At 43.7% G+C, this 25,468-nt stretch overlaps 1 protein-coding gene across 3 annotated transcripts in view; it reads left to right on the forward strand.

Moving 5' to 3' along the window:
* The first annotated feature begins 221 nt into the window (after positions 1 to 221).
* The window catches only part of LOC137349193 (integrin beta-1-like), a 120,481-nt gene continuing 95,234 nt past the window's right edge, over positions 222 to 25,468 (forward strand). For 2 of the 3 annotated variants that reach the window (XM_068014638.1, XM_068014622.1), the window contains exon 1: positions 222 to 368. The gene's annotated coding sequence lies outside the window, so the exon portion shown is untranslated. Of the gene's footprint in view, positions 369 to 3,200; positions 3,271 to 25,468 lie in introns of those variants that run through there. The other variant, XM_068014632.1, reaches the window with a different exon arrangement.

The following is a 25,468-nucleotide window of genomic DNA, read 5'->3' on the forward strand; positions in this document are numbered from 1 at the left end:
AGTCATGACGGGCCAAATGGCCTTGTTCTGTGTTGTAACCATGATTCTATAATGAGTTAGATATTATTTTGGCAGGCAGCACAGATCAGCAACATTCACAGGATTTTCTTTTACAGTCCCACTGGTACAAGCACCTTACAACTGGGACGAGGTTCCAAAGCTGCACATTCAGTGGGTGGGACTCAGGGTCAGGGTCATTAACATTCAGTAATAAAGTAAAAAGGGAAACCGAGTCTGACCAGAAGTCAAGTGACTGTGTGTGTGCGTCCAGAACCCATTGCATGCAGAGAGGAGTCAGATCTCCCAGTAAAATCCATTACTAGCTACATTAGCTGTGCAAAGAAAGGACAGTTGGCTATACTGTAAAGGTAAGCTGATGGGCTTATTATTTTGTCCTTCTGATAGTCATCCTGTTGCCGTTGTTCTGTCTTTTGTTGCAGCTATCCAGATTTCTCTAACAGCAAGCAAATCCAAAAACACTATCATTGCAACTGGTTCCTATGCTCCAGAATCGGCTTTATTTGATAATTTGAGTTTTTTGCAATTGTGATTGTTAGTCAACCAGCTGACAAATATTTGCTGGTTAAAAACTGTCCAGGAACTAACTCTTTAAAAAAATTTACTGCAGCTGTTGTTTGTCTGACGTACCGACCTCTACCTTGCAGAGGCTGAGCGCCAACTCTCAGACACTTCTTCCTACCTCCCCCGGACCATGACCCCACCACTGAACATCAAGCCACTGTCTCCAGGACTGTCACTGAGATCATCTCCTCCAGAGATCTTCCCTCTACAGCTTCCAACCTCATAGTCCTGCAACCCCAGACTTCTGCCTCCTTCCCAAAATCCACAAACAGGTCTGTCCTGGAGGACCCATCATTTCACCCTGTTCCTGCCCCACTTTCTTACTATCTTGGCTATTTTTTCTCCCCTGGTCCAGTCACTTCCCACCTACATCTGTGACTCTTCTGACACCCTACATCACTTTAACAATTTCCAGTTTCATGGCCCCAAGCGCCTCCTCTTCACAATGGACATTCAATCTCTCTACACATCCATCCCCCACCAGGTGAAGCAGCAATTTACTTCTACTTCTTTCAATTTAGTATACTGTATTCGCTGTTCACAATGTGATCTCCTCTGCACTGGGGAGACCAAATGCAGATTGGGTGACTACGTTACGGAAGACCTCCGCTCAGTCCGAAAGTATGACCCTGAGCTTCTAGTTGCTTGCCATTTCAACAACCCCCACATCTCTGCTCTCATGCCCACATTTCTGTCCTTGGCCTGTTGCAGTGTTCCAGTGAACATCAACGCAAGCTCAAGGAACAGTACCTCTCTTACAATTAGGCACTCCACAGCCTTCTGGACTCAACATTGAGTTCAACCATTTCAGTGGCCTTTTTAAAATTATTTTACTTTTTTAACTATGTGCCTGCCATAAACTTGGTTTGTCACGTTGTGCTTTGGGACAGAGCTGCTCATTATTCTGCCATTAACACTCTCGCTGGACTATACCTTCCCTTTTGTTCTCTTCCCCATCACCCCCACCCCACTTTCTCTTGCTTAAAACCTATTGCATTTCTAACCTTTGCCAGTTCTATTGAAAGGTCACAGACCTGAATTGTTAACTCTGCTTCTTTCTCCACAGATGCTGCCTGACCTGCTGAGTATTTCCAGCACTTTCTGTTTTTATTTAATCCAGCTGCATTTGAGTTCCCTTAGCTTTGTCCTCCCAACCACTCTAATCTTTTCCAGCCCTGTGTCCCCACGTAGGAACTCTCCACTTCTCTGAAACTGGCCTCTTGTGCATCCACCTCCTCTCCCTTTGCCTTACTAATCATGGTGTGCCTTCAGTCACCCAGGCCCCACCTTCCCACATCCCTTTCTTCCTTTAAGACTCTCGTTAAAACCCAACACTTTCATCAAGGTTTTGGTCACCCCACCGAATGTCTCCCCTTTGTCTTGGTTTCTGTTTTTTCTTACCCTTCTGTGAAGTGCCTTGGGACAATTTTCTACATTAAGGGTGCTATATAAATCCAAATTGTTGCTATTATAATCCACCTGATCTTTGTCAGTGATTTTGAAACTTTTCTGTGCGAGGAACACCCTGCATCTGCATATATGCTAATAATATTCAGCTCTACTCCAATACCTGTTTCAGGGATGTTAATTACAGAAACTTAGAACACTTACCAATTTTTCTACCCAGGTTATGTAAGGCACAAATCAGGTGCAGATTAAGCACCCACCACTCAGCCCAACAACACATAGTCTACCTTTTAGATTCCACCCTGCATTAATGAAAATTTTGGGGATTTTATTGGGGTTTTATCCCCTGGGTTATTGGGGGATTTTATCCCTGAGCCATTGAGGTTTTGTCCCTGGGTTGTTGGGGTTTTTGTGCCTGGTTAATTGGGGATTCTGTCCCTGAGTTGTTGGTGGATTGATCCCTGGGTTATTGGAGGTTTTTCTCTCTGGCTAATTGGGGATTCTGTCCCTGGGTTGTTGAAAGCGCTATCCCTGGGTTATTGGGGTTTTTAATCCCTGGGTTATTGGAGGTTACTGGGAGGCCCTGCCCCCAGATATGTGGCACGCAGGCCCATCACGTGTGGTTCCAGCCTGGTGCCTAGAAACAGACCCCCAGCTATGGGTAAATAGCCTCACTGCCTTGTGGGTGTCTTGGGAGAGAAGAAGCCTTAGGGAGTAAACCCCAACAGAAAATATGGAGTGGAGTCCAGTTACCGTGATATTCTCAGGGCTGGAGCCAGGTTTAGTCGAGTTTAGTAAAAGATGTAAGGCAATGACTGAGACAGAGGCAGCCTGCTGTTGAACATAACGGAGTCTTCTTCATTGTCTCCTACTTTTACTTTCACTTTGCTGGCTCATGTGTTTTCTACAGCAGCCGCAAGTGTACAAAATGCACAATGCAATTTCAAAACACTACATCCCTCCCCTTCTTCTGAAATGAGAGACATAGCAGCCTGGATATTATGTTGGCGACGGGGGTCTTGATGTGCGGCAAAAGTGACACCGAGAACCCCGCATCGCCTCTTCTCTAGAAGGCCCACCAAATATGGTGCCAATCAGGCACTTAAGTGAACAGTGACGAGTGTTCCACAGGATCAAGGACCCTGTCGCTGGAAGTCCCGTCCTTGGAGAGCTGCTGGCCAATCAGAGGCCAGCAGCTGTTCCACTGAGCAGCGCCACCGCGGAAGCTGCTGGAGGAGCACCTACTGGAGACCCAGGAGCGGCGCTGGACCCAGGCCACAGGTAGATCAGGGTGGCAGAGGTTCCGTGGTGTGGGGGTCGTGGGAGAGGGTTGTGTAGGGGGGTCGCTAGCAAGGGCACGGTGTTCTCCCCCACCCCCACCAACATCCCACCCCATTTTTATGCGCTCCCCACTTCCAAACCTGCCACAGGGGAGAACATAAAACTCCCTCCAGCATTTTCAATGGTTTGATTCCAAAAATCTAAACAATAAACTTAAACATAAATAGTTCACTTTGTAACAGAGTCACTTAAGTATGGTGGGTGTTTTTTCTCACGAGTAGGATATTGTCTGACATCAGGTGTAGTCTCATTTAACTCATGTTCTTCATCTGAGATGTCGATATCGGAATTGGATTCAATGCTTGCGAATGGTGTTTTCAGTGCTTCGAAGAATAATGAGTTTATTGTGATGATTTGTGAACTGCGCTTAGCAGTGATCATTGATCCTTTTGTGTTGGTCGTAACAAATGGTTGGATTCCATAAGGGGTTGTTTGTTTTCCAACATGACCATCATGTTTCACAAGTACTTTATCTCCTGGCTTAAACGCCGTAGCTCTAAATTTCATATTTTGCTCTGCATTTCCTTTCATTAGATCCTTCTGATCTCCATCGCATTCAGGTACACGTTGATCATTAGTCCCGTCTTTCTTGTTGTATAGCTTGGTTCGGTGATCGCATATCAATGCAGATTCTAATCTGGTCTCGCTCTTGGGTTTCTTGATGACTTTTGTAGGCTCACCCCCAACTTTCTCAATTATGTCAAGGTCAAGTAGGCATTGATGTTCCTTCTCTGTCTATTTTCTAACATGAAATGGTATTCGTCGCCATTGATGCGTGACTAGGGGCACATTAGGGTCTACATGCAGCATGCATGTAACACCATTCAGTTTGCTGATAGCAGTGAAGTGATCAGCATACAGTTCAAAAATGTTTTTGTTATGCCTAGGAACCTCGCATGTGACTGTATTCATGTGCAGATCTGTTGCTGTGTGGAAACTGATAATTGTGTCACATTCCCCAGATATGACAAAGAATACTGCATTCATTCTAGTGTCTTTGAATGGGATTGACATTTCAAAAGTGCCGAGGATGTTCAGAGGCTTGTCACTGTTGTAAGGGAAAATGTTTATATTCACTGGTTTGCAGAGAATGGGACAATCCTCAAGTTTGTTGAATGTTTTGTCTCCCATGAAATTGACAGACACTGCTGCGTCTATGAGAGCATCTACGTCTGAGCAGCCGATGGTCACTATCACACATGGCTATATGCTGTGTCTGAGAGAGGACAAAAATATGTTCAGGGTCATCTGCCTCTACTTTGGCTACATTCTCTCACCTTTTTGCTGTGGTATGCATACATGACACACTTCTGTTGGTATTGGTCATAGTAGTTGATTTTACTGATGAACGACAAACATGAGCAAAGTGGTTGCATTTTCCACAAGCTTTACACTGTTTGCCAGTAGCAGGACACACCACCACAGTAAAGCATTCTTTTGATAGCTGGAAACTCTGTTTGTGAGACGGCTCTTGTGGCCTTGCAGGTGGTTTCCTGGTACGTGAGCGATGAATAGTGTTCACATGAGTTTAACTTGGAGAGTGGTAGTTACTGTTAACAGCCTCAACTTCAGTAGATCTGGACTCTGAGAGTGAAAGTGATCTTGCTAACTCCAACAGCTCTGACAGCTTTCTGTTGTTCTCGAGTGTTTTTTGGCGTAGTTGACCAGAGAGACAACCTTTGATTATTTGCGTTTTGATTTCCTGTTTGACATGTTCAACATCACCGAAGTTACATTTGGTTGCTAGTTGCCCCAATTGCGTGCAGTATTGGTCAATTGTCTCATTTCTTTCTTGCTTAGTGCGTTGGAAGACAATGGTTTCATATATGGTGTTTTTCTTGGCTGTAAAGTAGGTTGTCAGTGAATTTTTGTGCTGAGTTGTAGTCATTTCGCTTAGGCATAAGTGTCTGAAAGATAACTTCTAATTTTTCAGCTCCATAGTGTAGAGGTAAGGCCTTTTTCCTTGATTCATCTGTGATTGCACTACCTGCCATCACGCCTTTGAAACGTCACAGCCACTTTTGCCAAAATGGGGATACAGATGATGACTCTGAATGGACATCAAAAGGTGATAGGTTGGTCATAGACAACGCCATACTGTTCAGTAACACACTGATAGTGTGTGATCTGGGATCTGGGATTCCGTTCCTTTTCCAAGGAAAGTTCTCTGCAATGATCTGAGATTATATATATATTTTTTGATTGGACGGTTATTTTGAGAGATCAGTGTGTGAGTATACACTGTACAAGTTTCCTATGTGTCACTAACAATCTCCAAATTAAAATGCTGTCTGTAAAAAACCTTCCAAAATTTTCATACCTGAAAGTAATGTTTCCAGTTTTTCCTCATCTTTTTTCTTTTCTTTTTATCTCGTCACCATTGTGATGTTCTCGGGACTGGAGCAAGGTTTAGCCGAGTTTAGTAAAAGATGTGAGGCAAAGACTGAGACAGAGGCAGCATGCAGTTGAACATAATGGAGAGTTCTTTAGTCTTTCCTACTTTTACGTTCACGTTGCTGGCTTACGTGTTTTCTACAGCAGTCTCATGTTTACAAAATGCACAACGCAATTTCAGAACACTACAGTCACATGTTATTATCAGGTAGTTTTCTCACAACTCCTGCAGCAGAGCTGGTACAAAACTTTTTTTTCTTTTCCTTTGGATAATACTAGCAATGCCGAGAGGGGGTCCTGATGCTTGGGCAACTCAGGGTCTCCATACTATTTTCCCAGGTCTGCACCCTGGAGAGTCCACTCCAGCTTTGTGGTTAAATGTTGGCACAACCCGGGAAGAAACAGTTACTGGTTATAAGCTCTCCCTCGATTGGTGTAGAATAAGAGCACCAGGGGTTACTTCCGACAGTGGGAGAGATCATTGCTTCTCATTGGATAGCTACTGCTGTGGTGTTTTGAAATTGCAATTGCATTGTGCATTGTGTACTATGGAGGCTGCTGTAGAACACACATGCTAGCAAAGGGAAAGTGAACCGAAGAGAGGAATAAAAGGAGAAGTCTTTATGTTCAGCTGCTGCTTTGTCTTTGTCTCTTTGTCTCATATCCTATACCAACCTCGGCTAAATCTCGCTCAAGTCTTGAGGACCTCATAATGATGACGTGGTAAATGGAAAAAGGATGGGAAAAAACCAGAAAAGATTGCTTTCAGTAATGAACATTTTGGAACGTTTTTGTCTATTCTTACAGACCACATTTTCATTTGCAGACTGTGCTCAAGTGACAAACAGGAAGCTTGTACAGTGTATACTCAGACATTGATCGCTCCAAGTTAACTATCCAATCAAAAAAAAATCTCTGATCACTGCAGAGAAGTTTCCTCTGAAAGGAGCATGATCCTGGACCCTTTATCACTGCATTGCTGATCAATATGGTATTGTCTGTGCCCAAACCACCACATTTTGATGTGCATTCAGAGCCATCGTCTGTTTCCCCACATTGGCAAATGTGGCTGTGACGTTTTAAAGGTGCGATGGCAGGTTTCACAATCACAGACGACACAAGGAAAAAGGCCTCACTTCTACACTATGGTGGTGAAGAATTAGAGGATATCTTTCAGACACTTATGCCTGAGCAAAATGATTACAAATCAGCAAAAATGCACTGTCGGTCTACTTTACACCCAAGAAAAACACCATATACGAAACCATCGTCTTTCGATGCACTAAGCAAGAAGCAAACAAGACAATTGACCAATATTGCATGTGATTGAGGCAGCTAGCAACCAGATGCAACTTCGGTGATGTTGACCATATCGAACGGGAAATCCAATCACAAATAATCAAGGGCTGTTTCTCCAGTCAACTATGCTGAAAAGCACTTGAGAAAGATAGAAAGCTGTCGGAGCTGCTGGAGTTAGCAAGATCACTGTCGCTTTCAGAGTTCAGAGCTACTGAAGTTGAGGCTAACAGTAACTACCACACTCCAAGCACAACTCCTGTGAACACTATGCATCACTCATGTGCCAGGAAACCACCGGCAAAGCAACACAACCATCTCACAAACAGAGCTGCGACTCATCCATTCTCCCACACCAGAGAAAGTGTTCTGCCACAAGTAAACAGGTCAAAGCCTGTGGAAAACACAATCACTTTGCTCGCGTTTGTCACTCATCAGCAAAATCAATTATCAAGACCAATACCAACAGAAGGGTGCCGCGTATGTATACCACATGGTGAGAGGATGTAGCCAAAGTAACAAAAACTATCTCGAACTGTATGCTGATCGCTTCACTGGGATCGCCAAGTTGAAAAGTGTTACATGCAAGCCGCAAGTAGATCCTAATGTGCCCCCAGTTGTGCATCAACGGCGATGAATACCATTTCATGTCAGAAAACAAGCAGAGAAGGAACTTCAACGCCTACTTGACCTTGACATTATTGATAAAGTTGGCAACGAGCCTAACCCTAGGGTCTCATGCATACAAGTCATCAAGAAACCCAAGAGGAAGAACCATATTACAATCTGCATTGGTATGCAATCGGCAAACCAAGCCATACAACAAGAAAGACACTCGACACTGAAAATTGATGATCTCATAGAGAAAGTGAAAGGTGCTAAACACTTTGCTAAACTTGACCTCAATGCAGGCTGCTATCAAATTGAGCTTGCAGAAGAATTGAGATATCTTATTTATTCTCTACTCACATCAGACTTTTTTGATACAAGAGGCTCAACTTTGGATTCAGCTCAGCAGCTGAGGTATTTCAACACTTGATTCAATCTGCTGTTCAAGGATTTGAAGGCACACTGAACATCAGCGATGACGTTCTCATCTATGGTCACACTGAAAAGAATTTTGAGACAAGCCTACGCACATGCCTACAACGTCTCATAGAATGTAACCTCACCTTGAAGAAAGACAAGTGCTTGTTCAATGAAAGCAAATTTGAATTATTTGGTCATGTGTTCAGTGCGGAAGGAGCATCACCAGATCCACAGAAAGTTGAAGCCATAGCAAATGCTGCAGGTCCTACAAATGTGCAACAAGTCTGGGGTCTGCTAGGACTCGTTACGTACTAAAGTCACTTCATTCCTGATCTCGCTATGCTATCTGCCCCTCTACGCGATCTGACAAAAGAGACAACAATTTGGAATGGGCTAAACCACACAAACAGGTGGTACACCAGATTGAACGATGTTTGTCAGCAAGTTGCACAAATGCCTATTTCGACTCTAGGAAAACCACCCAGCTAGTTGTGGATGCAAGCCCAGTTGGCTTAGGCGCAGTTCTCGTACAGAAAGACAAGACAAGTAACCCATCAATCGTTGCGATGGTGAGCAGATCATTAACGCCTGTTGAGCAACGTTATTTGCAACAGAGAGAGAAGTGCATGGGGTATCTTACACTTTCGTCTGTACTGATATGGAAGCGAATTTAAAGTAATAACCAATCATAGACCACTAGTGAGCTTGTTCAACAATCTACATAGCAAACCACCCACTCGAATAGAATGTTAGATACTCAGAATGCAAGAATATGAGTTCCATGCTGAGTATCAGTCAGGCTAGCTCAACTCAGCGGACTACCTTTTGTGACATCCGTTGCCGGAAGTCGGTCCTACCAGTTTTGAGGAAAAGGTTACTGAATAAGTTCTTAACTATGTAAGCAAAAATGCAGTGCCAAAGTCACTAAAAATTGCTGACATCAAAGCAGCAACAAAGAGGCTTTGCAACTATGTATGAAAGCTATAGAATCATGAACCTGGAAAGACCTGATCGAGAAAGTGTCTACAAACAAAATCGTTCAAACACTACAAGGTCTTCACAAAGTTTGAAATGAGCTAACTGTTGCAACCACATCTGATCTCATATTACACAACAACTGTATTGTCATTGTACACTCATTAAGGGAATGTGTTGTCAGTACATTGCATGAAGGACACCAGGGAATGGTCAAAACCGAACAACTCCTTAGGAAAAAGCTATGGTTCCCAGGAATCAACCGTGTTGTACAGCAGATCTTTGCCTTGTTTGGAATCCCTCAAATGGTAAGAAGTGACAATGGACCCCCATTTAACAGTGATGAGTTCAGCAATTTGCAAACTGCCTCGGGTTCACTCTTAGGAAAATCACACCCCTTTGGCCAAGATCTAATGGTGAAGTTGAGAGATTTATGCGCACCTTGAAAAAAGTGATACTTACAGCTACAGCTGAGAGCAAGTCATAGAAACAAGAGCTATATCACTTTCTTCGTAATTACAGAGTGATACCTCACTCGACTACTGGAGAACCTCCAGTTACACTCATCTTTGTACATCCTATGCGCACATGTCTTACTGAGCTACCCCATGGAGTTAATGATCAACATGTACAAGAACGCAATCGTGAACAGAAGGATCGAATGAAAGTACATGCGGAGTGAAGCATGAAACTTAGAGCTATATTGCTAAAGCCAGGAGATAAAGTACTTGTGAACTGTGATGGTCATATTAGAAAGCAAACAACTCCTTATGACATCTAACCATTGTCATGATCGACACAAAAAGATCAATGGTCACTGCTAAGCGCGGTTCACAAACCATCACAAAAAACGTGTCATTCTTCAAAGCACTGAAAATATTACTCACAAGCATTGAATCCGATTCCAACATTGACATCTCAGATGAAGAACGTGAGTCAAACGAGACTACATCTGATGTCAGATGATATCCTACTCATGAGAGAAAACACCCACTATACTTGAGTGACTGTTATGAGTTGAATTATTTATATTTAAGTTTATCGTTTACAGTTTTAGAAACAAACCATTAAAACATGCTATGTCTCTCATTTACTAAGAGGGGAACAGGGATAGTGCTGTAATGTTTTGAAATTGCAATTGCATTGTGCATTGTGTACTCTCGAGGCTGCTGTAGAACACACATGTTAGCTAAGGGGAAGTGAAACGAAGAGAGGAATAAAGGAGAAGTCTTTATGTTCAGCTGCTGCGGTCTTTGTTTCTCTGTCTTTGCCTCATATCCTATACTAAACTCGGCTAAACCTCACTCAAGTCTTGAGGACATCACATTGCCCGTCCCCTTAGCAGTGACCATTGATCTTTTTGTGTCGATGCTGTCCTCTGATGACCTGCTTGCTTCAATGGGTGCTTGGAACTTAGAGAGTCATCTCGCGACAGGCGGGTTGACAATCTATGCACCAGGAAAATCAAACTTAAAAAAGAAGACAACAGTCCTTTGCATTGCAAGCTGGAACGTAAGGACCATGTGCCTGGCCTTACCAGCAACCTTCTGCAGGTTGATCACGTACACAAGGCAGCTGTGATTGACAAAGAACTTACAAGGCTCAATGTGGACATTGCTGTGCTGCAAGAAACTAGGCTTACTCAAAGTGGTTCACTTAAAGAGAAACACTACATGTTCTTCTGGCAGGGGAAAGCCCAAGAGGCAACACGTGAGTATGGAGTGGATTTCGCAGTATTAAACACACTACTTGTGATGATTGACCCCCCGCCCCCCTCTCCACAGAAGGCTCAGAGAGACTTCTTACTCTTCGCTGGTCAACAAGCGCAGGCCCAGTTAATCTCATGTGTATCTTTGCCCCGATGCTCACCTCCACACCAGATGTCAAGAATCAGTTCTATGAGACATGTGACACTACCATCAGCAGAATTCCCAGCACTGAGGGTCTGTGTCTTCTAGGGAAACTCAATGCAAGGGGGGGTACTGACTTCACAGCTTGGCCAACATGTATAGGGCACCAGAGTTTGGCAAGATGAACGAAAATGGACAGAGGCTGCTGGAGCTATGCTGTGCATGATGAACAGCTAGTTCCAGGTCAAGCCATGCCACAGGGTGTCCTGGCAACATCTGAGATCGCACCACTGGCACTAGCTAGACCTTATCATCACTAGACCTACCACCCTCAATAATGCCCTCATGAATCGCAGCTATCACAGCGCTGACTCTGACCACTCCCTGGTGTGTAGCAAGGTCAAGCTTCCGCCAAGGAGGCTACACCACTCCAAGAAGATAGGTCATCCTCGGATCAACACTTGCTGTACCACTAACCCAAAAGAGGAATCAGGAGCTCCTCAACATGCTCAATCAGGCTCCTTCGGACAATAATACCCAAGGCTCAAGTGTGGTATCAAAGTGGGATCATCTGCCCATCACCATCTATAACTCTCCACTCGCATTGTATGGAAAAAGAGATTGGAGGAATGCTGACTGTTTTGAGGATTATTGGACTGAAATGGAGCCAGTTACCACAACCAAGAGGAGAGCCCTCATGAACTACAAGCAAGTCCCTAGCAAACAAAACCTAAATGCCCTCAGAGCTGCGAGAAACAAGTCTCAGCAGACTGCTCAGCACTGTGCCAGTCAATACTGGTTGAAACTCTGCAACAGTTTACAATCTGCTGCTGAATCTGGGAATGCAAGAGGTATGAATGAAGGAAGTAAGAAAGCAACGGGCCAAGCTGCAACCAAATCAGTTCCCTGAAGAAAAAGACAGGGGTGATCATCACTGAACCTAGCAAGCAGATGGAAATGTGGGTTGAGCATTACCTCGAAGTCTACGCAATGGAGAATGTTGTCACTGAAGTAGCTCTCAGCACCATTCCAGACTTCCCTGTTTTGGAGGAGCTGGACAGTGAGTCCACCATAGTAGAGCTCAACAAGGTCATCGACCGTCTTGCTAGTGGTAAAGCCCCGGGAAATGACGGCATTCCACCTGAAATCATCAAAAGTGGAAAACTGGCACTGCGTGAACTTCTGAGTCTCTGTTGGAAGGAGAGATCTGTGCCTCAAGACATGCGTGATGTAAACATAGTCACCTTGTACAAAAAGAAGGGGAATCGCAGTGACTGCAACAATTACTGAGGCATCCCCCTTGCTAAGAATTGTGGGGAAGGTCTTTGCTCGCGGGTTGTTCTAACCAGATGGCAGACCTTGACATCACATATCTATGCCGAGTTTCAGTCTGGCTTCAGAGCTGGCAGATCGACAGTTGACATGATTTTATCACTTTGGCAGTCACAGGAGATGAACCGTGAAGAGCACAGGCCACTCTACATTGCCTTCATAGACCTCACCAAGGCTCCAATCTTGTCAACAGAGACGGACTTTTCAAACTACTACGGAAAATAGGCTGATCTCCTGGACTCTTGGGTGTCATTTCTTCTTTCCATGAGAACATGCACAGTTCTGTCAGTTACAATGGAGCAACATCAGATGCTTTCAAGATCAGCAGTAGGGTACAGCAGGGCTGCGTCCTGGCACCAACTCTCTACAGCATATTCTTCTTTCTTCTGCTATTGAATGCTTTCGGCAACTCAAATGGGGTGTCCCCTGCATACCAGAGCTGACGGCAAGCTGCTCGACTTGGCAAGACAGCATGCCAAGCCCAAAGTGTGTAAAGTCCTAGTCCATGAGTTGGTGTTTGCTGATGACGCTGTGCTGACATCCCATAATGAAGTTCACTTGCAGCAGCTTGTAAGTCGGTTCTCCCTGGCCTGCAAGGAGTTTGGACTGTAACCAGCATCAGGAAGACCATAGTTATGGACCAGGAGGTAGCGATTACATCTTCCATCAGCATCGACAACCTCACTTTGGAGGTCGTCAACAGCTTCACATACCTTGGATCAGCAATCACCAGCAATCTGTCTCTTGATGCTGAAATCAGCACCAGGATTGCCAAGGCTGCAGCTGTCATGTCAAAGTTGAGAAGTGAGTGTGGACCAACAGCAAACTAACCAAAAATACAAAGTACCAGGCTCATGTTCTCGGCACCCTCCTTTATAGTAGCGAAGCATGAACAACTTATGCAAGCCAAGAAAAGTGGTTGAACAGCTTCCACCTCCGCTGCCTCAGACGGATATTGGGCATCTCCTGGGAGGACAGAGTGCTGAATACGGAAGTACACCAGCGTGTAGGGATCCCCAACATGTTTGTCGTCTTGAGTCAGTGGCGACTCTGTTGGCTGGATCATATGTGCGGAATGGATGACGGCCGCATCTCCAAAGACATGCTCTATGGTAAGATTGCTGTTGGTAATGAGACCAACAGTTCACCCACATCTGCAAGACACGGATGTCTGCAAGCGAGACCTCAAGTTAACCAGAATCAGTGTCGATGCATGGGAAGTCTTTGCTGTCAACTGGAGCTCCTGAAGAATGGCAGTCAGGAAGAGTGTGGAAAAAGCAGAGGACAAAAGAAATGACCAGATGGCAGAAAAGAGCCTGATGGAAGGAATATGCATCAGTCGACCTCAGGCCAATGATATTCATCTGTAATAAAATAAATACTGCAGATGCTGGAAATCTGAAATAAAAACGGAAAGTGCTTGTAATACTCAGCAGGTCAGGCAGCATCTGTGGAGAGAGAAACAGAATTAACATTTCAGGTCTGTGATATTTCATCAGTGCCAGCTGTGGAGGGGGTGGTTGCTCACTAGTCACCTACAGCCACAACAGGTGATGTTCAACTGAGAAGTGACATACACCCCGGGTGCAGTCAATCATCTTCCAAGATGGCTTCTTTGAATCAGATTAACAATTAGTACTGAATTTTCTGACCTCTTTGTGATGTATAGACATGTCTATTCTTTGTTGTACAAGACTAAGTAGAAGCCAGATGGTTCACCACAAGGTGCAAAATGGGAAAGTAAGCCTCCACATGATGAGCTTATGTACCTTGTTAATTCTGATTATAGACCAGGATTGGAAAAATACTGGAACTGATCATCCGACATGTCTCAGCCATTAAATAGAACATGATCTTCAGGGAAGGGAACCTGCCATCCTTCCTACTCGTTCGGCCTACATATGGCTCTTCTCCACACCAGGTGGTTGACTCTTAATGTTCTCTTAAGTGACCGTGCAAGCCATTAATTGTACAAATAATTACTACCAGGTGTGTTGCTTTTTTCATTAGAAGAGTGTGGATTATGGAACAAAGAACAAAGAACAAAGAAAATTACAGCACAGGAACAGGCCCTTCGGCCCTCCAAGCATGCGCCGATCCAGATCCTCTATCTAAACATGTCGCCTATTTTCTAAGGGTCTGTATCTCTTTGCTTCCTGCCCATTCATGTATCTGTCTAGATACATCTTAAAAGACGCTATCGTGCCCACGTCTGCCACCTCCGCTGGCAACGCGTTCCAGGCACCCACCACCCTCTGTGTAAAGAACTTTCCACGCATATCCCCCCTAAACTTTTCCCCTCTCACTTTGAACTCGTGAGCCCTAGTAATTGAATCCCCCACTCTGGGAAAAAGCTTCTTGCTATCCACCCTGTCTATACCTGTCATGATTTTGTACACCTCAATCAGGTCCCCCCTCAATCTCTGTCTTTCTAATGAAAATAATCCTAATCTGCTCAACCTTTCTTCATAGCTAGCGCCCTCCATACCAGGCAACATCCTGGTGAACCTCCTCTGCACCCTCTCCAAAGCATCTACATCCTTTTGGTAATGTGGCGACCAGAACTGCACGCAGTATTCCAAATGTGGCCGAACCAAAGTCTTATACAACTGTAACATGACCTGCCAACCCTTGTAATCAATACCCCGTCCGATGAAGGAAAGCATGCCGTATGCCTTCTTGACCACTCTATTGACCTGCGTTGCCACCTTCAGGGAACAATGGACCTGAACACCCAAATCTCTCTGTACATCAATTTTCCCCAGGACTTTTCCATTTACTGTATAGTTCACTCTTGAATTGGATCTTCCAAAATGCATCACCTCGCATTTGCCCTGATTGAACTCCATCTGCCATTTCTCTGCCCAACTCTCCAATCTATCTATATTCTGCTGTATTCTCTGACAGTCCCCTTCACTATCTGCTACTCCACCAATCTTAGTGTCGTCTGCAAACTTGCTAATCAGACCACCTATACTTTCCTCCAAATCATTTATGTATATCACAAACAACAGTGGTCCCAGCACGGATCCCTGTGGAACACCACTGGTCACACGTCTCCATTTTGAGAAACTCCCTTCCACTGCTACTCTCTGTCTCCTGTTACCCAGCCAGTTCTTTATCCAACTAGCTAGTACACCCTGGACCCCATGCGCCTTCACTTTCTCCATCAGCCTACCATGGGGAACCTTATCAAACGCCTTACTGAAGTCAATGTATATGACATCTACAGCCCTTCCCTCATCAATCAACTTTGTCACTTCCATAAAGAATTCTATTAAGTTGGTAAGACATGACTTTCCCTGCACAAAACCATGTTGCCTATCACTGATAAGCCCATTTTCTTCCAAATGGGAATAGATCCTATCCCTCAGTATCTTCTCCAGCAGCTTCCCTACCACTGACATCAGGCTCACCGGTCTATAATTACCTGGATTATCCCTGCTACCCTTCTTAAACAAGGGGACAGCATTAGCAATTCTCCAGTCCTCCAGGACCTCACCCGTGTTTAAGGATGCTGCAAAGATATCTGTTAAGGCCCCAGCTATTTCCTCTCTCGCTTCCCACAGTAACCTGGGATAGATCCCATCCGGACCTGGGGACTTGTTCACCTTAATGCCTTTTAGAATACCCAACACTTCCTCCCTCCTTATGCCGACTTGACCTAGAGTAATCAAACATCTGTCCCTAACCTGAACATCCGTCATGTCCCTCTCCTCGGTGAATACCGATGCAAAGTACTCGTTTAGAATCTCACCCATTTTCTCTGACTCCACGCATACCTTTCTTCCTTTGTCCTTGAGTGGGCCAATCCTTTCTCTAGTTACCCTCTTGCTCCTTATGTATGAATAAAAGGCTTTGGGATTTTCCTTAACCCTGTTTGCTAAAGATATTTCATGACCCCTTTTAGCCCTCTTAATTCCTCGTTTCAGATTGGTCCTACATTTCCGATATTCTTTCAAAGCTTCGTCTTTCTTCAGCCTCCTAGACCTTATGTATGCTTCCTTTTTCCTCTTAGCTAGTCTCACAATTTCACCTGTCATCCATGGTTCCCTAATCTTGCCATTTCTATCCCTCATTTTCATCCCTCATGGAGCAATATGAAATAATGGTACAGGATAGATGGAACATACGAACATACGAATTAGGAGCAGGATTAGGCCACTCGGCCCTTCGAACCTGCTCCGCCATTGAATAGGTTCATGGCTGAACGGATTACTCCATATTTCCACCTACCCCCGATAACCTTCCACCCCCTTACTTATTAAGAATCTATCTACCTCTGCCTTAAAAATATTCAGACTCTGCTTCCACCGCCTTTTGAGGAAGAGAATTCCAAAGTCTCACAACCCTCTGAGAGAAATTCTCCTCATCACTATCTTAAATGGGCACCTCCTTATTTTTAAACACTGACCCCTAGTACTAGATTCTCCCACAAGGGGAAACATCCTTTCCACAAACGTCCTGTCAAGACCCCTCAGGATCTTATATGTTTCAATCAAGTTGCCTCTTACTCTTCTGAATTCCAGCAGATACAAGCCTAGCCTGTCCAATCTTTCCTCATAAGACAGCCTGCCCATTCCAGGTATTAGTCTAATAGTACTGCCTCCAACGCATTTACATCCTTCCTTAAATAAGGAGTACACAGTACTCCAGATGTGGTCTCACCAATGCCCTGTATAGCTGAAGCATAACTTCCCTACTTTTGTATACAATTCCCCTCGTGATAAACAATAACATTCTATTAGCTTTCCTAATTACTTGCTGAATCTGCATACTAACCTTTTGCGATTCATGCACTAGGACACCCAGATCCCTCTGCATCTCAGAGCTCTGCAATCTCTCGCCATTTAGATAATATGCTTCTTTTTTATTCTTCCTGCCAAAATGGACAATTTCCCACTTTTCCACATTGTACTCCATTTGCCAGGTCTTTGCCCACTCACTTAACCTATCTATATCCTTTTGTAGCCCCCTTATGTACTCTTCACAAGTTACTTTCCTACCTATCTTTGTGTCATCAGCAAATTTAGCAGCCATACCTTTGGTCCCTTCATCTAAATCATTTATATAAATTGTAAAACACACTGCTTCCAATAATCGTGGGATCTTGAACAAGTGATCATAGGTATAAGATTAAATGTAAGAGATTTAAAACAAAAAGCAAGAGAAACTTCTTTGCAAATTCACTTCCAGGCATAAACTATGTCAGCATTGAAGATTTGATCGGATGAAGTAAAGGAGGATAAAGGATAGGGTGTGGGTAAATGTGATGAGAACTGTTTACTCGCGTGAAGGATAAATGCCAACAGAGTGTTTGGACTTAATGGCATGTTTCCATACTCTAATTTCTATTTACTTCTATGTATTTTAAGAAGTTCCATCACCACCTTCTTAGGACAATTAAAGATAAGCAATAAATGCTGGCCTTGCCAGCTACGCCAACATCCTGACAATGAACAAAGAAAATTGAACATAGAAATCATTATTATACCACAGCAATGAATTATGAATATTTTGCATGGAAGAAATGTCTTGATGTCTTTGATTTCTGCTTGTCTGTTTCTGACTGGCAGCACTATCAATTCAGCAGGAACATGTGTGCCAAAATCTGTTATGTGGCAAATTCCGTGATAATTCTGAATCAGCTCCAGAGGCCAAGAAATGAAGTGACATTGTATTACTTAATGACTGCTGTCTTTTTGTGCAGGGTAAACGTTCAATGCTAATCAGCTCTGTATGGATGGGAGATTTAGATTACCTTCTTTGGCAGTTGTTAACACATCAGAACTGAGAGGTTATAACTATCTGAAAGACTGAACAGGTTGGGGCTTTTTCTTTAGAAAAGACAAGGCTGAGGAGTGACCTAATAGAAGTCTTCAAGATTATGAAGGAGTTTTATAAGGTAGATATAGAGAAGATATTTCAATTTGTGAGGGAGCCCAAAACTAGGGGTCATAACTATATGATGGTCACTAATAAATTCAAAAAAACTTCACAAGGAATGTTTTTAGAACTGGAAAGAATGTGGAATGTGGAGGTGAATACCATAGATGCATTTAAGGGGAAGCTAGTTCAGTACATGGGGGAGAAAGGAATAGAAGGATATGCTGATAGGGATAGATGATGTAGGGTGGGATAAGGCTCTTGTGGAACATAAATATCTGCTTAGACCAGATGAGCTAACTAGCCTGTTTCTGTGCTGTAAAAACTATGTAATTATTCAATTTTGCCTACAGTTGTATCTGGGTTCCATTTATTTCAAGTAATAACCATGCAGCTTCCCTCTTCTATTAAAAGCATTATTTTATTGTTCAAAAATCCTTAGTGTTGTATTGGGATCAAATGAGATACATTCACCTATCCATGTAGTTAGTCTGATTAAGCTAAATCTGTAACTATACAGACATTAGTGAATTGGATTCTATAATGTACATTATGTTGTTCTCTTGCTGGTCAGCAGCCACCAGGAAAGCTCTAAGCCTATTCTACTCATGCTCTTGCCATATACTTTGGGTTTCTTTTGATACAACACCAGCTACATCAACTGGCTTCTATGCTTTTACCATATGTTATTATATAAATTTAAATATATGGTGTTACGACCCGGTGAGAAAGGGATCTAGGGTTCCCTCTCAGCCTTCACTTGCTCTTACTGTAACAGGGTTTTATTTTTAACACACCATTCTTTTTTTAGCACCCCCGTAGTGAATCTTTGTTCATTGCTTTCCAATAGTCAGGCAAAGAAACCAGCCAAACAGGTTTTCTTAGGTTTAAAGAAAAAAGTTGAACTTTATTAAACTTAAACTCTAATTCGGTTAACGCCTATGGATTTTCGACACGTCCATGCTAGTATGCATATGCGATACTCACATGCAGGCAGAGACAGAAAAGAGCAGAAAAAATAAAGTGGAAAAATTTGAGGCAATATCTGAAGGTGGTTTTGGCTACTGTTCTTCGAGCTCGCTGTAGAGTCCTTGATTGTAGATATCTTGCTTTTCATTGGGGCCCAGTAATCTTCTTAAACCTTGCTCAATGTAGGAAACTTTTCTCTCGAGGTTCACGTCTTCAGCGGATTTGGAGTTCCATGAGTAAGAGATGGGAGCAGACAGGAGAGCTCTACTCAGTCCAGGAGCTAACAGTCTTTCTGAGTTCAAACTCTCTGTGGCTAGTTCAAAGAAAATCCCTGGACCAACCAGTTAGTCATGTGACCAGCTGGTTTAACCAGTCCTGGCTTTTGTGGATTGTATCACCTTAGCAGCCTCTGGAATGCTCTTTCTTACACCTTCAATGTCTGGTAATCAAAATCCATTGTGGGTTAAGTGGACCAGGGAATAGCCCTTTGTCACCACAAGCCCTGTCTGTTAGTATGCAAATGTCCTTCCAGCCAAGCGTCTGGTGATTTTTTAACAAGTCCTTTCTTCACTCCAGCAACAGTTTAAAATCAATGTTCACATGACAAAATTAATATGCCTCATTTTTGGCAGTTGGGGTCTGCATGACAATGGGATGACAAAAGCTTTAGTACTATGCACCAAGAAGGCCTTAATTTTAGATTATAAGTGAACCCTCCTCCTCCTGAGCTTCCTACCTTCATGTAAGTGTTCATTTCTTGTGGCGTTAAGGAGCTACCACAGCAAAGCCTATGGATCCTGAGAGCATCCTGGCTATAGCATTGAAGATCTGTGGACCAGAGCAATTCGCCCCTCTAACCAGCCTGTTCCTGTGACATTGGAATCTTCCTGACAATGTGGATGATTGCCCAGGTATGTCTTATCTGCAAAAAAAGGATACTGACACTCAGTTCAGGTTCTCCCAGAACTGGATTCAAGTGCTGAATGCCAGAAAAGAAATAAGAGGAGCTACTGTTGACATGAAGGCAGCATTCAACTGAGTAAGGTACAGGAGAGCCCGAGCAAAACTGAGTTCACTGTGGATTAAGGAAAAACCGGAACTCCAACCCAGGGGTCAGCAGTGTGTCCGTGGTAAAAGATTTTGAGGTCTGTGATAATTTCAGCAATGAGAAATTTCCCATTGACTTCTTCTTTCCAGACCAGTCCGATTTTTAAAAATTCACAGCCGTCAGCTTCACAGCTGACAGCTGCTGGGAGCAGAAACAGCAGCTTCCAAACTCAGGATAAATTCGTGTTTTTCTGTCGTGTTCCGATTTTTTTTTAAAAAGCTCATGGAAAATGTCAGAGAGAGAGGGACAGACAGAGAGGGAGAGGAAAAGGGGCAGAAAGAGACAGAGGGGAGAGAGAAAGGGGGAGAGAAAGGGTGATAGAGAGAGAAGGGCGAGAGGGGGGAGAGAGAAAGGGGCAGAGAGAGAGGGGACAGAGAGGGAGAGGGAAAGGGGCAGAGAGAGGGGCAGAAAGAGGGGGGAGAGAGAGAGAGAGAGAGGGGCGATAGATGGACACAGAGGGAAGGGGGGGAGACAGATGAACAGAGGGGAGAGAGAGATGGACACAGAGAGGGGAGAGAGAGACACACAGAAAGGACGAGAGAGAGCGAGTGGGGAAAAAAAAGAGATCAAGATCACACCTGACAGATGGACATTGATCCGGATTCTCCGCATCGCTACATCAAGTGTGTGAGCAGACATTGACTACTTGTGCAAGCAAAAACAATGCCAGGTACTCACTAAATAGGGAGAAATGCATTTTAAATTGGACTGTGTTTTTCTGGCATTAGGTTGGCTATACAATTGATATGCAAATTAATTGCCCTCATGTCCGTGGCTGAGTCAATAATTTTGTTAAATGTCCGTGGTTCAACATCTTGGTGCCTATCCCTGCTCCAAACATTGTGCAGTATTGGCTGATGCAAAGGAAGATGATCATGGACGTCAGAAGTAGGTAATCACAGTTCCCATGACATTACTGCTCAGTGTAGCATCCTTGGCCTAACCACTATCAGCTGCAAATTCAATGACCTTCCGTCTATCATAAAGTCAAGAGTGGGGGTATTTGCTGATCATTTCACAAAGTTCAGCTTTATTTACAACCTATCTGATATTGGAGCAGACCATGCCAGTGACAACAGGATTTGAAGAATATCAACCAAAAGAAAAGTTCAAACACCTCCCCTGACCATGAACAGAACCACCATGCTGAGTTTCACAACATTAACAGCTTCAGGGTCACCATTAGATTGGAGTTTAATCTGGATCAGCCATATTGACAATGTGGTGATAAGAGCAAGGTAGAGGCTGGATGATATGCAGTGAATGCCTTACCTCTAGCCCCCTCAAAGGCTCTTCAGCATCTACAAAGCTCAAATCAGGCATGTAAAGGAACACCCACCAGCAAGTTGGATGGGATAACAGGCAAGATCACTCAAGAAGTTCAACTCTATCCAGAAGAATAGTTTTTTTATTGGTGCCCTTATCACTGAACTCATTATCCACCTCCTCCATTACAGATGCACTATGGTTTCAGTATGTACAACCTATAAGTTGTACAACAGCAACTCACCAAGGGCACCTCTCTACCTCGTGACCTTTGTCACTGAGAAGGACAAGAACAGCTACATTGCTGAATCATCATTAACAATAACAGTAACTTACATTTATGTAGTGTAAAACAAAAATCCCAAGGTGCTTCAGAGAAGCGTAATCAGACATGAATCAATGCCGAGGTAAAGAAGAGATATTAAGAAGGGTGACTAAAAGCTTGGTCACTGAGCTGGGCTTTAAGGAGCGTCTTAAAGGAAGAGAAGAAGCTAGGAAGGTTTAGGGAGGTAATTCCAGAGTTTAAGGTCACAGTGGCTGAAGATGCAGCTAACAAAGGTAGGGTAAAGGAAGTGGGCGATTTTAAGAGGCTAGACTTGGAGGAACACAGGATTGTGGGTTAGAGAAGATTACAGAGATAGGTAGAGGTGAAGCTGTCAAGAAATTTAAACACACAGATGAAAATTTTAAATTTGAGTTGTTGGAGGAGACCAGAAGCTAATGTAGATCAGTGAATACAGTGTTGATGGATGAAAGGGAATTGGTGTGGGATAAGTTACAGGCAGCAGAGATTTGGATGAGCTTAAGTTTATAGATGGCAGATGATGAGAAGCCAGCCAGGAGAGCATTGGAATAATCGAATGTGGATGTGGCAAAGGCATGAATGAGAGTTTCAGCAGCAGATGGCCTGAATCAGGTGACATGGGCGACATGGTGGAAATAGGTAGTCTTTGTGATGCAGATGATATGAGGTTGGAAGCTCAACTCAAGATCAAATAGGACACCAAGGTTGCAAACAATCTGTATTAACCTGACATTGTGTCGGGGGAGAGGAATTAAACGCTTGCTACCCGACCTGAACCCGACGGGACCTGACAACATGTGTCGGGTTTGGGTCAGGTCGGGTTGGGTCTCTCTTCCGGGTCTGGCTTTCGGGCTCGGGCCAGGGCTGGGTCTGGGTCGGACACACACAGTAATCCACAGACACTGAGTCTGTGCAGTGAGCGTTTCTATGACGTCATCGCGCTCATGCTGCAGCAGTGCAGCTTCCTTCCATTACATCCATCCAAAAGTAATTACAGTGACTGCACTATGGTCGGGTCAGGCTTGGGTCAGGTCGGGGTCGGGTCAGGCGCGGGTTGGGTCGGGCACGGGAAAAAATGGAAGGACCCGGGTCGGGCTCGGGTCCGATGTGGTTTTGTTGGGTTCGGGTCGGGTTTTATTTTCAGACCCGAGCAGGCCTTTAAGAGGAATAGAATTGATGGCAAGGGTATGGAGTTGTGGCTGAGGCCAAAGATCATGGATATTTTGTCTTGTCGATGTTTGACTGTAGGAAATTGAAGACTGGATAGCAGATGAGCAGTTTGACAACACAGAATAGTGGAGAAGTTATGAGAGAATGTGGAGAGGTAGCACAGGGTGTAGTCAGCATATAGGTGTAACCTGACCCCATGTGCTCAAAGGATGTTGCCAAGGGCCATCATGTAGCTGAGAAAGAGGAGGGGGCAAAGGATAGATCCTTGGGGCACTCTAGAGGTAATGGTGTGGGGATGGAAAGAGAGGCCATTGCTGAAGATGCTCTGGCTACAATTGGATTGATATGAGTGGAACCAAGTGACCGCACTGAGCTGTATGATGGAGGAGAGATGTTGGATAAGGATAGTGCAGTCCTCATGTCAAAGGTTGCAGAGATGTGTGAAAGGGAGAGGAGGGATAATGCACCATGGTCACTGTCATAGCTGATAAACGGATATAATTTGTAGCTTTGTTTAGTGCTGTTTGAGTGCAGTGGGCAGGAGCATAAACCTGATTGGAGAGATTCAAACATGGGGTTGCGGGAAAGATGGCCATGGATTTGAGAGACAACATTGTGTTCAAGGCGTTTGGACAGGGAATGGAGGTGGAGCAGAGACGTCAAGGAGGGTGGTGATGACGTGGTTTGGTAAAGGAGGGAGATAATACCTGAGGAGAGGGAACTATCACCTCCAAGTTCCCCTCCATGTCTCATTTTCTGATGAAAGGTCACAGACCTGAAATGTAAACTCTGTTGCTCTTTCCACAGATGCTGCCAGACCTGCTCAGTATTTCCAGCATTTTCTGTTTTTATTTCAGATTTCCAGCATCCACAGTATTTTACTTTTGTCTTTTTTTAAGAAGATGAGGTCCTTATTTACAACAGGAGTACAGAAAACACTTTTATATGGTGCATAATATTAAACAGCCAAAACTAAGTGATTTTCCCCTAGTTGATAAAGTATTCAATAGCATGTGGAATTTGAACTACATTTTCAGATCAAGACGTGTCATAGTTTCTATGGCTGTGATCTTTAGTTATGAAAGTGGAGTTGTAGTTAATCTCAGATAGCTTCAAGGGAAGTGGTCAAAATATACATATCTTGAGGTCAATTAAAGCTAACTGCTGAGGGACGATTCTGGAGATTGGCAGTTGCGTTTAAGTGCTCTGCCTCTGCTGTTGGAGAGAGGCCAGGTTATCAAGGTCAGAGAGAAAAAAAACACAACAGGAAATGACTGATCTTCTTTTGCTTTTTCAAAGTCTTTTTGTTCAGATGTTTTTTTTTTCATCTGTAACAACATGTGACACTTTGAAGAAGCATGATTGTATGCTAGATACATTTATTATATATATTGTTTTCATCTAATGTTAACGTAGACTGCCCTCCAGCAGGTTTGCTGGTAACATCAATGCTTTTGCATGCTGAAGAAAGCTGACTCACTGAAGGGTGTTGGAGAGATTGACCTCTGAACAGGCAGTAAAGTTCTGACCTTATATGGAAACAACTTGTCTGTTAGGAGATGCAATGTTATGCATAATCCGTGCCAGAATAGCTTTTTTGGTAGTGCGTTGTGCTCCTAGAGTACATACTGTTACCATACTGAGAAATATTTTGTTCATTTGCTTTGTTCTATTTCGGATGCAGTGTTTGGAAAAAAATTTCAGTCATGAGGGGAGATCAGCTATTAATCACATTTTAACTCTGAAAGGTTTTAAAAAAAAATGGTGTAAGCGCACCATAACATAAAGGAATATATTGTGTCCTTTCTTATTCAGTAAATCACTGTTGGAATTGTTCTGCAAAGTTCCTAATCCCTTTTCACCAGGAAGAAATTGCATAAAAACTCAAAAGAACTGTAGCAGCTACCACAATAAACCTCGCCCCACTTTACCAGAATTTTCAGTTTGACTAGAGAGTGTTTTGAGATATGAGTTTATATTATTTGCTTCAGCTGGTACTTTCGATTTTTGATATAGTGATAGGTTCAGTGCTTTATAAAGGCCGCGAGTGCATTATGTTAAGACCGAGGTGGGAGGAAGAACTAGAATGTTTATTCCAGTTCCACTTCTCCACAGATCACAACATATGGGCGGCACAGTGGTTAGCACCACAGCCTCACAGCTCCAGCGACCTGGGCTCAGTTCTGGGTACTGCCTTTGCAGAGTTTGCAAGTTCTCCCTGTGACTGCATGGGTTTCTGCTGGTTTCCTCCCACAGCCAAAGGCTTGCAGGTTGATAGGTAAATTGGCCATTGTAAATTGCCCCTAGTGAAGTTAGGTGGTAGAATATTTGAGGGAAGGTGGGGATGTGGTAAGGAATATGGGATTAATGTAGGATTAGTATAAATGGGTGGTTGATGGTTGGCACAGACTTGGTGGGCCGAAGGGCCTGTTTCAGTGCTGTATCTTTCCATGACTCTATATATTTAAATGTTTGCAAATGGAAAGCGGTTTCCAGTGGCGTTTCACAGGGCTCAGTGTTGGCTCCCTTGCTGTTTCTGGTATATATTAATGATTTGGA

This window comes from Heterodontus francisci, chromosome 2 (assembly GCF_036365525.1).
Source record: "Heterodontus francisci isolate sHetFra1 chromosome 2, sHetFra1.hap1, whole genome shotgun sequence".
Lineage (NCBI taxonomy): Eukaryota > Metazoa > Chordata > Chondrichthyes > Heterodontiformes > Heterodontidae > Heterodontus > Heterodontus francisci.